Raw genomic sequence first — 14,277 nt, forward strand, 5'->3', positions numbered from 1 at the left:
TATCTATATAGATAAGCATGTTTTCATACAATGCTTCCTATATAATTGGTAGATTATATCTCATAAGGTGGGTGGTCATGAAAAAACAAAACTTTTGCTAGATATGAATTGAAAGCAGCAAAAAGGAAAGCAAGATCTGAGCAGAAAGGTGCGAACATGTATATATCAAATGATTGCCCAGCTCCCTCCCTCCAGTTACCCCAGCCCAGTGTCCAATCTGCAACTCCCTAAGTTGTCATGTGGGGTGCATCTTCAAAGGGCCTCATCAGGTTGATATGTGAGATGGTTGGCCTTGACCAAGTCGAAACATCAGCCATCAGCATGCACAGAGGATGGTGAGAACAAAACTCCCTTTCCCAATACCATGCCCTCCCTGTTTCTATGGCAGCTGATAGCAAGCAAGCGAAGCGGAGGCTGACATGTGACCTCTGACATTCATTCACTCAGAAGCCCCAAGAAAAAAAGGCAACATGGAAAGAACAATAACGATCTAACTAGTTGCGTGAACAAGAAAATATACTGCAGATATTATCAAACCTCTAAAATGTGAAGACTATTGGCTTTTGTCATTGATTATTTTAATTATAGAGACCATCTACAAATCAAATATAAAAATATTGAGCAATAATAATTATGTGGTCGAATTGTGAAAATGTTGACATTTATTTCATCTAATTTATTTACTTGATTTCTGTGGCCATGCATTTTACATACATGACTCAGTATACTTTTTAGAATGTTGTGAATGATATTATTTTGTTGTATGAACTGAGCATTCATGAAGGCATTCAAATAGCTAATCCGTCTCCAGTAAATTCACAAAGTCCATTTTTGGGGAGGGCCTTTGAAGACAAATTACTATTTTGTAACACAACATGGGATGCGGTGCCTCAGCGGCTAAGATGCTAACCTTTTAGATCAGAAAGGTCAGCAGTTTGGTGGTTTGAATCCCTAGTGCTGCGTAACAGAGTGAACTCCCATTACTTGCCCCACCTTCAGCCAACCTATCAGTTTGAAACCATGTAAAAACACAGGTAGAAATATAGGAACCATCTTGGTAAGAAGGTAACAGCGCTCCATGTGCCTTCAGCATTTAGTCATGCTGGCCACATGACCACAGAGACATCTTTGGACAGCTATGGCTCTTTGGCTTTGAAACAGAGATGAGCACCTCCCCCTAGAGTCGGGAACGACTAGCACATATGTGCGAAGGGAACCTTTACCTTTACCTAAAACAACATTATTAGAGTATATGCTGATTTCCATACTTTAAGATAACATGCCAGTTTTTCTACTCATTAAGCATTCCATCTGCGTTCCAATGGACAATATGAAATATTGAAAAATTTTGTTTGTTGAGTTATTTTTCAATCCTCTCTATTTTTCTTGTCATTAAAATGACTTGAAGAAATATAATGTGGAACTTCCTCCAATTCTTCATAGATTTAACTGTCCCTCCCTCTACTCCTCTTCCCACCAAGATGAGTGTCATCTGCTCCGTTGAATTTGCAGGATTGTTTAACACAGAAGTATCCTTTAACTTTAGGGTTATTTTCTTACTTCTTTTTCATTTTTCATTCTCTCAACACCTTTTATATTTTTAGTTTGGAATCTGATTACTGCCACTCCTGCCAAGAGGCTCACCTTAATTATTCCCACAGGAAAGCAAAATTCATGCTCTAAATGAGCTGGCTGACATCACACAACTTGTTCTTTCTTTGCTTTCTACAGTATATATTTTAGCATCTTTACTAACTGAGAGCAAAGTGCAAATTTGTCAGCCATTTGAGAGCAGGAGATTGTTCTGCAAACTATATCTATGCAGCTTTTTCCATTATAATTGTGTGATTGAAACAGAGAGACAGACAGTATCGAGCCATATCCTGACCTTGGAGATAAACTCATATGTGATAACAGAGGAAAATATGAAACATGTGGAATGAGTATATTGCAATGAAAGACTTCAATGAAGCTTTGATAATGAGAATTGGGGAAAGTCCTGCAGGACCTTCTGGAGATGAAAATACAGGTAGTCCAAGACTTACAACCATTTGTTTCACAAATCTTTTGAAATTACAACACTGAAAAAAGTGTCTTACAACCAATCCTTGAAATTATAACCATCAGAGCATCTTCACGATCATGTGATCACAATTAGGGCGCTTGGCAACTAGTACGTATTTATGATGGTTGCAGGGTCCCAGAATCCCATTTTCAACCTTCTCAATCGACTTCCAACAAGCAAAGTCAATGGGGGAAGCCAGATTCATGTTATGCCCCCATGATTCACTTCACTGCTACAATTTAACAATTGTAGGAAAAAAGGTCATAAAATCAGCTGCAACTCATTTAACAACTGCCTTACTTAGCAACAGAACTTCTGATCCCAATTGTGGTTGTAAGTCAATGACTATCTGTATGTTTAAGCAAGGTTGTTGTTGAAATCAGCATCCATTGAAGAGAAGCATCAAAGATTGTCCAAGTTGAAGAACAAGACTTAACATTGAGAAATCAGTCAGATTGGCACTTAGCGTTCATTTCATCATCAGAGTCAATGCAGCATTCTTCATCTCAAGGGAGCACTAGGGTTGAGGAACCAAGGTTTGATTTAGGGGACTCTGATGAGGCTGTATCCGAGCTGAATTAGATGGGAGGTATAGAATTGGGTTTTGTTTGCAATAATGACATCCTGCCCAAAATGTGCCGAAACTGGCCAGTATTGTCCTTACAAAAGGACATATGTGGCTTAGCATGACTTGGACTGGTAACTTCTTTTATACAGTATTTTCTCTTTCTCATTAAAAAACATTATGTGAAAGTATTGAAGAAGGCGACCATCAACAATATGACCAGGACATATAAAAGAATCAAACTTAAAGTATAAGAGAAGTAAATAGTAAGATATAGAATTAAGAAATGAAAGTAAGTTAAATGATACATTGTCTTTGAAATTAAAAGAAAGAGGAAAGATTCCCAATAAAGATAATCTGATTTTAATCGAAAAAGTGGATAAATGCCTGCAGAGGACTGAAGATCTACTGTATGTTTGCATATCAATGAAAAAGTTAAAACATATGCCGGAAAGTATGAATTTGTGTCATTTAGGTTGTAGTTTTGTATAACAAGTAATAGTTGTGGTTTGGTCATAGCTTCATTTCACACCCCAGCAAATGATAATAATGGAAGAACAAGGGATTCATTTGGAGAAAAATTGCAATTCACAGTTTTTATTTTTCTCTTTAATTTATTCAGACATCAACAGACCCCAAGCTTTATTTTCCACTATGCAAAAACCCATAATAGTATGGTAAGAAGCGGTAATTTGATTTATTGCTTCTTTGGTTAATCATGCCCAGATTAATCATTTTTCTTCTTACAAATAAAACTTTTTCTGACAGCTCAGAATGTCCTCTAATATATGAGTATCTAGTTGTCCAATCCTTTTTCCCTCTTTGAGTTAAACAAGAACATTAATTACTTTGGCTAGCACTAGCAAAACAATAGCTTCCTGATCTTTGCTATTAGGCTCATCTCCATGGAGCCAATTTGTTCCCAACAAATTGATATTACCAACCATCTTTCTTCTATGGTCTTCTTCTAGATGCCCTAGAACATATCTGTGCATCCTCATTCTGAAACCATAGATTCGGCAGCTAAACCTATCAAAAGGTTTCTTCTTTGGTTGGCTATCTCCTTCCCTTCTAAAGACCGGTCTAGTCTTGTGAGAAGAAGGACTAGGGGGTGATGTGATAGTGGTGTTCCAATATCTAAGTGGTTGCCACAAAGAAAGTGTCAACCTGTTCTTCAAAGTACCTGAAGGCAAGACAAGAAGCAACAGATGGAGACTAATCAAGGATAGAAGCAGCCTAGAACTAAGGAGAAATTTCCTGACAATTAGAAGAATTAATCAGTGGAATGACTTGCCTACAGAAGTTGTGGGTGCTCCAACACTGGAGGTTTTAAAGAAGAAATTAGACAACCTTTTGTCTGAAAGGATACAGGGTTTCCTGCTTGAGCAGAAAATTGGACTAGGAGACCTCCAAATCTCTTATTCTGTTAATTAATGAATGCTTTCTTCCCACCAATATATCATCATTTCTCTTCCCAGCAAGTGTCATTGCTCTTTCCATACATCAATGCTGTTCCCAGGCCAAATTCCCATCCTGTACTCAGAGAGTAGAAAACTAGGCTGGGTATCATATAACAGTATCCTACTTTCTCCATTCTGCCCTAAAGTTTGCCGTAAGTTTATTCATGTAGAAAATATGTTTAAAGAAAATAGGCTTCTTCCTTGGCATGTTTTTCATGAAACTGGAGTTGTGTCTGAGTTGCTAATGCAGTGAGTGGCATAAAATGGAAATAAAGCAGGTGTAAGAAACAAAATGGTTAAGTAAATGGATACCCATTAAGCAATCATTCGGGCATTCTCTTGCTTAGTCTACAATACACTATCTTTCTGGAAGAAACCAATGAGCCTAGAAGCAGAACTGGAGATATTCCTAAGTGATTATCTTTTGAGTGATGCTAAAAGATCAAGTAGCATGCAGTGGAAGCACATCAAGTCCTACAAGCCTACTTTGAAATAGCAGTAAACATGCTTGGTATCTAAATAAAAACAAAATAATCAAAGTATCAGAGAACCATTTCAAATATCCTAAAAGCGGTGGTGGGATTTTTTTTTTTACTACCGGTTCTGTGGGCATGGCTTGGTGAGCGTGGTATGGCTTGGTGGGTGTGGCATGGCTTGGTGGGCATGGCAGGGAAAGGATACTGCAAAATCTCCATTCCCTCCTCACTCCAGGGGAAGGTTATTGCAAACTTCCCTCCTGATCAGCTGGGACTCAGGAAGCAGATGGGGACAGAGTCAGTCAGAGGTGGTATTTACCAGTTATCCCAACTACTCAAAATTTCTGCTACCAGTTCTCCAGAACTGGTCAGACCTGCTGAATACCACCTCTGCCTCAAAGATTGTTATTCTGTTTGCTTATTTTGCTTATAAAGTTGTAGTATTTATGGGATTCCCCAGTGTATACACCCTATTCAGGAGATGGGCAGCATATACATTGAGTGGGTGAGTAAATGAAAACAAACAAATAAATAAATAAATAAATAAATAAGCAAGCAAACAAACAAACAAACAAGTAAGCAATCTATACGTAGAAAATTTGGGACTCTGCATTGTAGGTTGAATGATGATGTGCTATCAAATTAATATGCATTCTTAGCAAGTATATAAATACATGTTATTTATAATAATCTGTTCCTAACGAGATCCTTCCAATGTGCACATATCACCTCTGAACTCAAGCTCTCTGCATTGGAGCAATTATAAAATACCGTATGTTTTATAGTTTGTAGGGAAAGGCTACGGGTGGAATTGTGAAAAAAAGATTGCTGAGATGCAAAAACCACATCTATTTTAACTTTTAGTTTGGAAAGCAAAAATTACACAGCCAAAATCTGCCATTTTTATTGCACTTAATCATTTTGTAAACACACTATAATGGCACAATCTCAGGGCTCTGGGGCATATGGGGTTTTTGGCTCCTGCCCACTCTGTTATAAATAAGCCAGACATAATTTGCTAGAATATCATTTTGCTTCTGTGTATTTCCACTGTAACTTCTTTCCCCTTCTCAGTGAGATCACATTATTGATAAAATTAATAATGAAATGCCTTGCCAAAAGAGATCTAGAAATATAATAAAAATGGAACATTATGAATATAATACTCACCAATAACTGATCAGGTACGGAACAATTAATTTTTAGCCTAATATTTGAATCATTGAAAGGACACAGTGGCTCAGTGGCTAAGATTCTGAGCTTGTCAATCAGAAAGGTTGGCAGTTCGGTGGTTTGAATCCCTAGTGCCGCGTAATGGAGTGAGCTCCCATTACTTGTCCCAGCTTCTGCCAACCTAGCAGTTTGAAAGCATGTAAAAATGCAAGTAGAAAAATAGGAACCACCTTTGGATAGAAGGTAACAGCATTCCGTGCGTCTTCGGCATTTAGTCATGCTGGCCACATGACCATGGAGATATCCTCATACAGCACTGCTCTTTGGCTTTGAAAGGGAGATGAGCACTGCCCTGTAGAGTTGGGAATGACTAGCACATATGTATGAGGGGAACCTTTACCTTTATCTTATTTGAATCATAGCAACTACATTTCTGTTAAGCCACTGTTTTCTTTCTACAATTAAAATCAGGCCAAGACAGGAAGACAAAAATATTATACCTATCCTTCCTTACCAAACTGATCTCTCTTTTTCTGCTGAGACATAGCCTGTCAGCTGAAAACTTATTTTTAAATATTATTTTCCAGATGTGAAAGGTGAGCAAAATATATGTCCACTGGAACTGATTCAGCACTCATATTCACTGACCTCTAAGAAAAAGAGAAGGACATATGCAGAAATGAGGCTCATCCTAATACTGTATGTGCTGTCAGCATTCAAGACAAGAAGACATTCTTATCTACAGTTAAGAATAATGTTTTCTGCCTGAACTTAAAGCATGTTGATTGGAAATATATCCCACTTAATTCTGTGAAAAAGATGAACTGCTCTTGGATATCCAACTCTGTCATTTGGATATAAATCTTAAGTGGCAACCTAGGATGCCAAGATTGCAGGGAAGCTCCAATCTCCTCTTGTTCTGAGACACAGTCACAGTTTCCTGATAATGAATTCTGAGAAATGAGTTCAAAATGCAATCGTTCAAAATTCAAGAAAGACAGAGAATATCGAACACTCACATGTTTTCTTTTTATGCATGAATGTTCTACTGTATCGAGATATGTATATCAAGTAAATTAGCAGCAAGCTAATGTGTCCTGCACACTTGATGGTCCTTAACATAGGCACCAATGGTGGTGTGTCAGGGTTCCAACCAATGCCCTAATTAAATCATGAGCCTCAAACCAAGCTTGAAAAGAAATCCAGTTATTTATTAGGAGTTTCATGTTGGCACGAACCAAGTAAAGCCAACTCTGACCTCACTTACTTCATGCCTTGGGTCTGACCCTGTTTTCTCCTCCTCCAAGGTGTCATCGGTCACATTCCCCAACGAAGCAATTTGAAAATCTGGTTCTGCTAACTGACTGGGGGTTCAATGGGGACGTTCCATTCTTAACAAAATAACAGAATAACAGAGTTGGAGGGCATATTGAAGGTGTTTTAATCCAACCCCTGCTCAGGCAGGGGTCCTTATACCATTTCAGACAAATGGCTGTCCAATCTCTTCTTTAAAACCTCCAGTATTGAAGCACCCACAATTTCTAGAGGCAAGCCATTCCATTTGTTAATTGTTCTCACTGTCGGAGAATTTCTCTTTAGTAATAGGAGAAATGGAGATGGCTAGTAGATTATCAGAAGATGCCATCTCCACCCCATCTACCATATTTTTCAGAGTATAAGACACACTCCCCCTCCCTAAAAGTAGGTGAAAATTAAGGTGCGTTTTATAGACTGAATACAGGCATTTTTGGCCTCCGGAATCATCTGTGCATCATATTTTCACTCTCCCTAGCCCTCAGAAGCACTCAGCAGTGCTCTGCACAGCCTGTTTTTGTAAAAAATGGGCCTATTTTCACCAAAAATGGGTCCATTTTTGCCCTGCAGAGGTGCTTCTGGGGGCTGGGGAGGGAGAAAATGTGATGCGTGGAGGGCTTGGGAGCCCAAAAACAGACCAGTTTTGGCAAAAATGGGTGGAGCATCACAGAGGGCTTCTGGGGCCGGTGAGGACAAAAACATGACACATGGAAAAAAAATATTTCTTGGTTTCCTCATGTAAATTTAGGTGCATCTTATAGTCCAAAAATATAGTATGTATTGATTCTTTTCTTCCACTCTGTTGTTAATTTTAAAGTTTTAGTTTTCAATGCCTAATGTTTTAATCTTTCAAACTTTCTAATTGCTTTATACTGTTATATAAAACACAATAATATCTGCAACCTACATTTGATGACTTTCAAATAGTGCCACTCTTCTAATGGTCAGTCTAAGTGAAAATATTACACATATTACAATACAATAATACATACAATATTATAGAGTATAGAATGGATAAAAGAAAGAAATAACTGTCCCACCCACCCACAATTGCTAGGGGTTGAAGTAGTGGAAATTATTTAAAATCCTGTAAATGGGAGCATAATATCCCTATCTATCTACTCTGACAGCTTAAAGGAAAGTAGACTATATATACATTTGTGATTGGCTCCAGTAGAATTAATTCTAATAATGCAATGTTCAGCTAATTGTATATCTATATAAGCAGTTAGTATATGAAATTTCTGTCCTTTCATCTGACAGCCATACACATTTATTTATTCAATGTATATGGCTCTAATTGGCTGTTTTGTTTTGTTTTTCTGAGATGGGGAGACACACAAGTATATGAATGTGGCTATGGCTAAAGAATTGTCATGAAACATTATGTGCAATAATATTAAAACTTTTGAAACAGAAGAGTTGCATTTAAAATTGCAAATGTGTTCATACTGATAATCATTAAAAATACTTTTAAGATTTTCTGAATTAGAAAATCTTTCAAACAACTGGTTTTTTTTAAAGAGTACCATAAAAGCATAGTAATGGAGAATAGAAATGCATCCACAAATTGCTTCAATGCTCGATCAATTCTTTCTACCTTTAAAAATTCACTACTTCTGGGAATTGAGAAAGATATTTGGTGATGTGTGGTATCAGACTTACTGTTCAACAGGCTTATCTTTCAACAGTGCAAAACACTCCATGTTTTCAGGACAAACATGGATTTTGATGCTTTGTGGTACATATTTCATGAACCAAGATATATTCACCTGAAATCCCCAGCTAGAGTTCAGAGATACAGCTGCACATAAAAATCATCCTTGCCAATTGTCCTAAACATTTAGCCAGGTTAACAAGTTGAGGGATGAAAAGAAACACAAGATTCAGTTCAAATCATATATTTATTGGTCTCTGGGAACAATGTGGAAAGCTTCAACCAGGGAAATAAACATCATTGGCATCCTTCTCAAAAAAACTATGGTATCGTGCTCTGGAAAGAGGTCCTAAAGCAGCATCTGGCGTGGCTAAAGAGGCCAATTCGAGAGTGGCAATCTCTTCCACACTGAGGAAAGATCCATTCTGTCCCCTGCCCAGCCACCAGATTTCACTGGTTCCAGGACTGCCTCTTTGCCTCATCCTGCCGAACAAGTGTCTCTTCGAATTGGAGAAGGCCATGCTGCGTCTTTAACCTCGAAGCTGAATGATCAGAGGTCAAAGTTTCCCAGATGTTAATGTCCATTCCCAAGGCCTTTAGAACCCTCTTGCAGATATCCTTATACCACAGCTGTGGTCTCCCGCTGGAGTGCTTTCCCTGCACTAATTCTCCATACTGGAGAATTAAAAAAACAAACAAACAAGCAATAGTGCTAAACTCTAAATTAAAAACCATGAGTTTAAAATTAATTACATGAATATTGAGATTGTACAAGATTAATACAGTTTCAGTATACTTCGAAAGCAAGATGTGAGAATGATCTAGTCCTGATGTGTGCTAACCATTGATTCCCAGGGTTTATTATGCTGAATTGGCTGCCAAGATGGGTGTCACTGCTTTATATGTGTCCCTCCTAAAGTTATGATGGAAGCCATGGTGATTGTGCCACACAGAAGGAATGTACCATTTTTTTTGGTCAAGGGTATACAAACTTGGCTTAATTTGCCAGAGCAATGAGAAGGTAAAGGTAAAGGTTCCCCTCGCACATATGTGCTAGTTGTTCCTGACTCTAGGGGGCGGTGCTCATCTCTGTTTCAAAGCTGAAGACCCAGCGCTGTCTGAAGACGTTTCTGTGGTCATGTGGCTGGCATGACTAAATGCCGAAGACAGAACGCTGTTGCCTGCAATTAGGAGCCTTTGATAACTAAATCACAGTTTCGTTTATTTCCAAAGCATAACTGCATATAATCTAAACAGAAAGGAAGCTTAAATGGCTGGACTTGGCATTATGGCCCAGATCTACAGCCATCTTTATTTAAACAGAAATGTATTTTTAACTATGTACAAGTGGAAAATTAACAGACCAGGTATTTATAATGACTGCTTTAATTTCTAAACAAAAAGGGGGGGGGGAAGCCAAATGCTTTCTTTTTGAAAATATATTGCATGCAGATTTATAAAAGGAAAGGATTGTGAGAACATAATAAACAACATTTATTGCTTTTAACTGAAGTGAGTTTTGTTCAGCTGCATCAGACAATTCAGTGCTTCAGAAGCTGCGTATAAGAAATAAACAGTAGAGGTCACTGTTCCAATATGGAATGAAATAATAGTCCCTTAATTCCAGTTTCTTTCATGGATTGCCCAGGCCAATCATAGACTAAGCTGTACAAATCAGTCATTTGTTCTTCCTATCTCTTCATATAAATGACAAAAACAGACAGCATTGTTTTTCTATAGGTTATAATAGCAGCTTTCCAATTTTCAAAGGCCTTCAATCTTTATTTCAGGAAATATCCTAGGCTAAAAATCAGGAGACAGTGAGTTCTAGATCTGCCTTGAACACAAAGCCAACTGGGTGATCTTGGGCCAGTCACTTTCTCAGCCCTAAGAAGCATGCAATAACCCTAACCACTTCTGAAAAACCTTGCCAAGAAAACTGAAAAGCCTTGTCCAGGCACAAAAAAAGTACAGACAATAGTACAGGTCATCATCAACTTACAACAGTATTTTTAGTGACCATGCAAAGTTATAACAGCATTGAAAAAAGTGACTCATGACCAGTTTTCACATTTACAACTGTTGCAGCATCCCCATGGTCACATGATCAAATTTTGGATACTTGGCAATTGGTTCATATTTATGACAGTTGCAGTGTCCCTGGGTCATGTGATCAACTTTTGCAAATTTCTGACATGCACAGTCAGAGGAGAAGCCAGATTCACTTAACAACCCGATTCCTAACTTAACAACTGCAGTGATTCACTTAACAGTTGTGCCAAGAAAGATCGTAAGATGGGGCAAAACTCACTGAACACCTGTTTTGCTTAGCAACAGAAATTTTGGGCTCAGTTATGGTTGTAAGTTGAGGATTACAGGGCGGGGCATAACCTTTTCCTAGGGGGTCACAGCAACACTTGTAATAACAACACAAATAATTCATACACCATTCGAAAGCCCATCAAAAACTGAGTTTATTGACACGATTTAATAGTCAGTATGACCACCATTAGCCCTTCGAACAGCATTCAAATGAGGTGGATAAGAACACAACAAATCTTCAAACAGTTCCGTTCGATTTTCCAGATTTTTCACCACAGTTTCCAAATTCATTCTCAAAGTTTCAACCGAAACAAATTTAACATTTAATAGCTCATTCAATTCAGTTTTTTATGGGCTTTAAAATGAGGTGTCGCGGAAGTTGTAAACTGCTGTCGATCTTGCTGTGACCCCCTAGGAAAAGGTTATGCCCCACCCTGGAAAATCTGGAAAATCGAACGGAACTGTTTGAAGATTTGTTGTGTTCTTATCCACCTCGTTTGAATGCTGTTCGAAGGGCTAATGGTGGTCATACTGACTATTAAATCGTGTCAATAAACTCAGTTTTTGATGGGCTTTCGAATGGTGTATGAATTATTTGTGTTGTTATTACAAGTGTTGCTGTGACCCCCTAGGAAAAGGTTATGCCCCGCCCTGTACTTGTAGTTGCATCTTCAAACACTCTCACATTGAAAAATAGTGCAACTGAAAAGCCCTGTTCTTAAATCTCAGAGTACTTTACATCAAAAAGGGAGAAAGTTGAGGGAGAGGCACAAGAGAGTCTTTTTAAATTATTTTTTTCAAAAGTTTATGAAAGAAGCAGACAAAAGCAGCTGTTGATAATAAGAAGTTGAAGAAAATACTTTTGGGATGGAACACATCCATCTCCACTGTATTATTTTTTTCAGAGAAAATGATACCATACAGAATTCAAAAAAGGAGTAAGAAATAGGATGGCAAAGATGTTTAAGGTACAAAACAACAACAACAACAACAACAACAACAACAACATAATGTTGAACAGTAATAGTGAAAGTAAGCCCTCCTGGAAGATTCTTCCTCTGATGTTGACTTCACCATTGTTCTCAACCATTTGCTGTTAGAACTGTTTTACATTTTTGAAAGCAAATATGCAAAAATGGAAAACAGTTCTAACAGCAAATGGGGAGAACATTGGTGAAGTCAACATCAGATGAGGAATCTTCCAGGGGGACTCACTTTCACCATTACTGTTCAACATCACATTAATTCCACTGACAATAATCCTACGAAACACAAAACTGGGATACCAAATCTCAAGCCAACATGGCAAGATAAGCCATCTATTATACATGGATGACTTAAAATGTATGCGAAAAGCCCCACTGAACGTAAATCAATACTCAATACAGTTCAACTGTTCAGCAGTGACATCAAAATTAACTTTAGACTTGAAAAGGGCCGAAGTGTACAGCTTATTCATATCGCTGTTCCTGGAGATGGCAGAGTCGAAGAAAAAGAACTAGAAAAAAATAATGAAATATTGCAACCTGGCCATCGAAACTACACGGCTATGGATGAAGCATGTAACACTGACACCCATTGTCATCTGGGCACCTGGCACCATGTCCAAGAATTTTACAAGATACATCAACAAATTGCAGCTTCCTGCAATAACACCAGCGGAACTGCAAAAAAACTGTGCTACTTGGAACATCTTATATTTTAAGAAGGTACTTGGTTAATACCTAGGACACTGGCAGCAAACCGTATCAACCATTACCACCAGTCACTGGTATTTGTAACACATTTTTGAATGTTCAGTTGGCTGAGTTTCATGTTTAACGAATAAAGTAAATAATTAATAATCTGGATTGATTACAAAAAGGCATTTGACTCATTGCCACATAGTTGGATCATAAAATGCTTAGAAACAACTGGCATTAGCAAAAATATTACATCCTTTACTGAAAAGGCGATGAAACAATGGAAAACTGAGTTGGCAGTAGGGAATGAGATCTACGGAATGGTTAATATCAAGTGAGGAATTTTCCAGGGTGATTCACTTTCACCTCTTCTCTTCATCATCGTAATGATCCCACTATCAGTAATCTTAAAAAAAAAATGAAATTAGGCTACCAAACAGCCAAAGAAGCTGAAAAAATTTCGCATTTACTATATATGGATGATTTGAAACTCTACGGAAAGTCAGAAATAGAAATCCAATCGTTGACAAACACAGTCCGAGTATTCAGCACCGATATTTCAATGCAGTTTGGCATGGAAAAATGTGCCACTGTATCCATAAAAAGGGGCAAAATCACTGCATGTGAGGGAATTGAAATGGCCAATGGCCAACTAATTAAATGCAACAAAAATGAAGCCTACAAATACTTGGGCATTCTGCAGTTGGATAACATCAAGCATGGAGAAGTAAAAACTATTGTCAGGCCAGAGTACACCAACAGAGTTAGGAAAATTTTGAAATCTAAATTGAATGGTGGAAATACAATCAAGGCCATAAATACCTGGGCAATACCAGTTATAAGATACACAGCTAGTATAGTTAACTGGACACAAGCTGATTTGGACATTTTGGACCGAAAAACCAGGAAACTAATGACAATGCACTACAGTTTACATCCACGTGGTGATACTGATAGATTATACCTGCCCCGAAAATCAGGTGGCAGAGGATTATTACAAGTGAAGCAAACAGTTGAAGAAGAAAAACATGCACTGGCTGATTATTTAAAAGAAAGTCAAGAACATCTATTAATCGAAGTAAAGAACAAAAATCTACTGAAGGCCCAACAGACAAAACAAGAATACAGAAAAGATGTGATAAAATCAAGAATGGAGAGTTGGCAGAACAAAGCACTGCATGGCCAATTTCTGGAAAAAATAAAAGATAAAGTGGACAGTGAACAAACTTGGTTATGGTTAACAACAGGTACATTAAAGAAAGAAACAGAGTCACTAACCCTGGCTGCGCAAGAACAAGCTATCCTCACAAATGCCATTAAGGCCAAAATCGAAAAATCCTCTGATGATGCCAAATGCAGACTTTGCAAAGAAGCTGATGAAACTGTTGATCACATACTCAGCTGCTGTAAAAAAACCGTGCAGACTGATTATAAATTGCCCCACAATTCAGTAGCACAAATCATCCATTGGAATTTGTGCAAAAATTATAATATTAAAACAGCAACAAACTGGTGGGAACATCAGCCTGAAAAAGTCACCAAAAATCAGATGGTCAAGATCTT

The sequence above is a fragment of the Thamnophis sirtalis genome, unplaced genomic scaffold, assembly GCF_051295495.1.
Source record: "Thamnophis sirtalis isolate CommonGarterSnake01/CBP01778 unplaced genomic scaffold, rThaSir2_p1.2 scaffold_3, whole genome shotgun sequence".
In the NCBI taxonomy this organism is placed as follows: domain Eukaryota; kingdom Metazoa; phylum Chordata; class Lepidosauria; order Squamata; family Natricidae; genus Thamnophis; species Thamnophis sirtalis.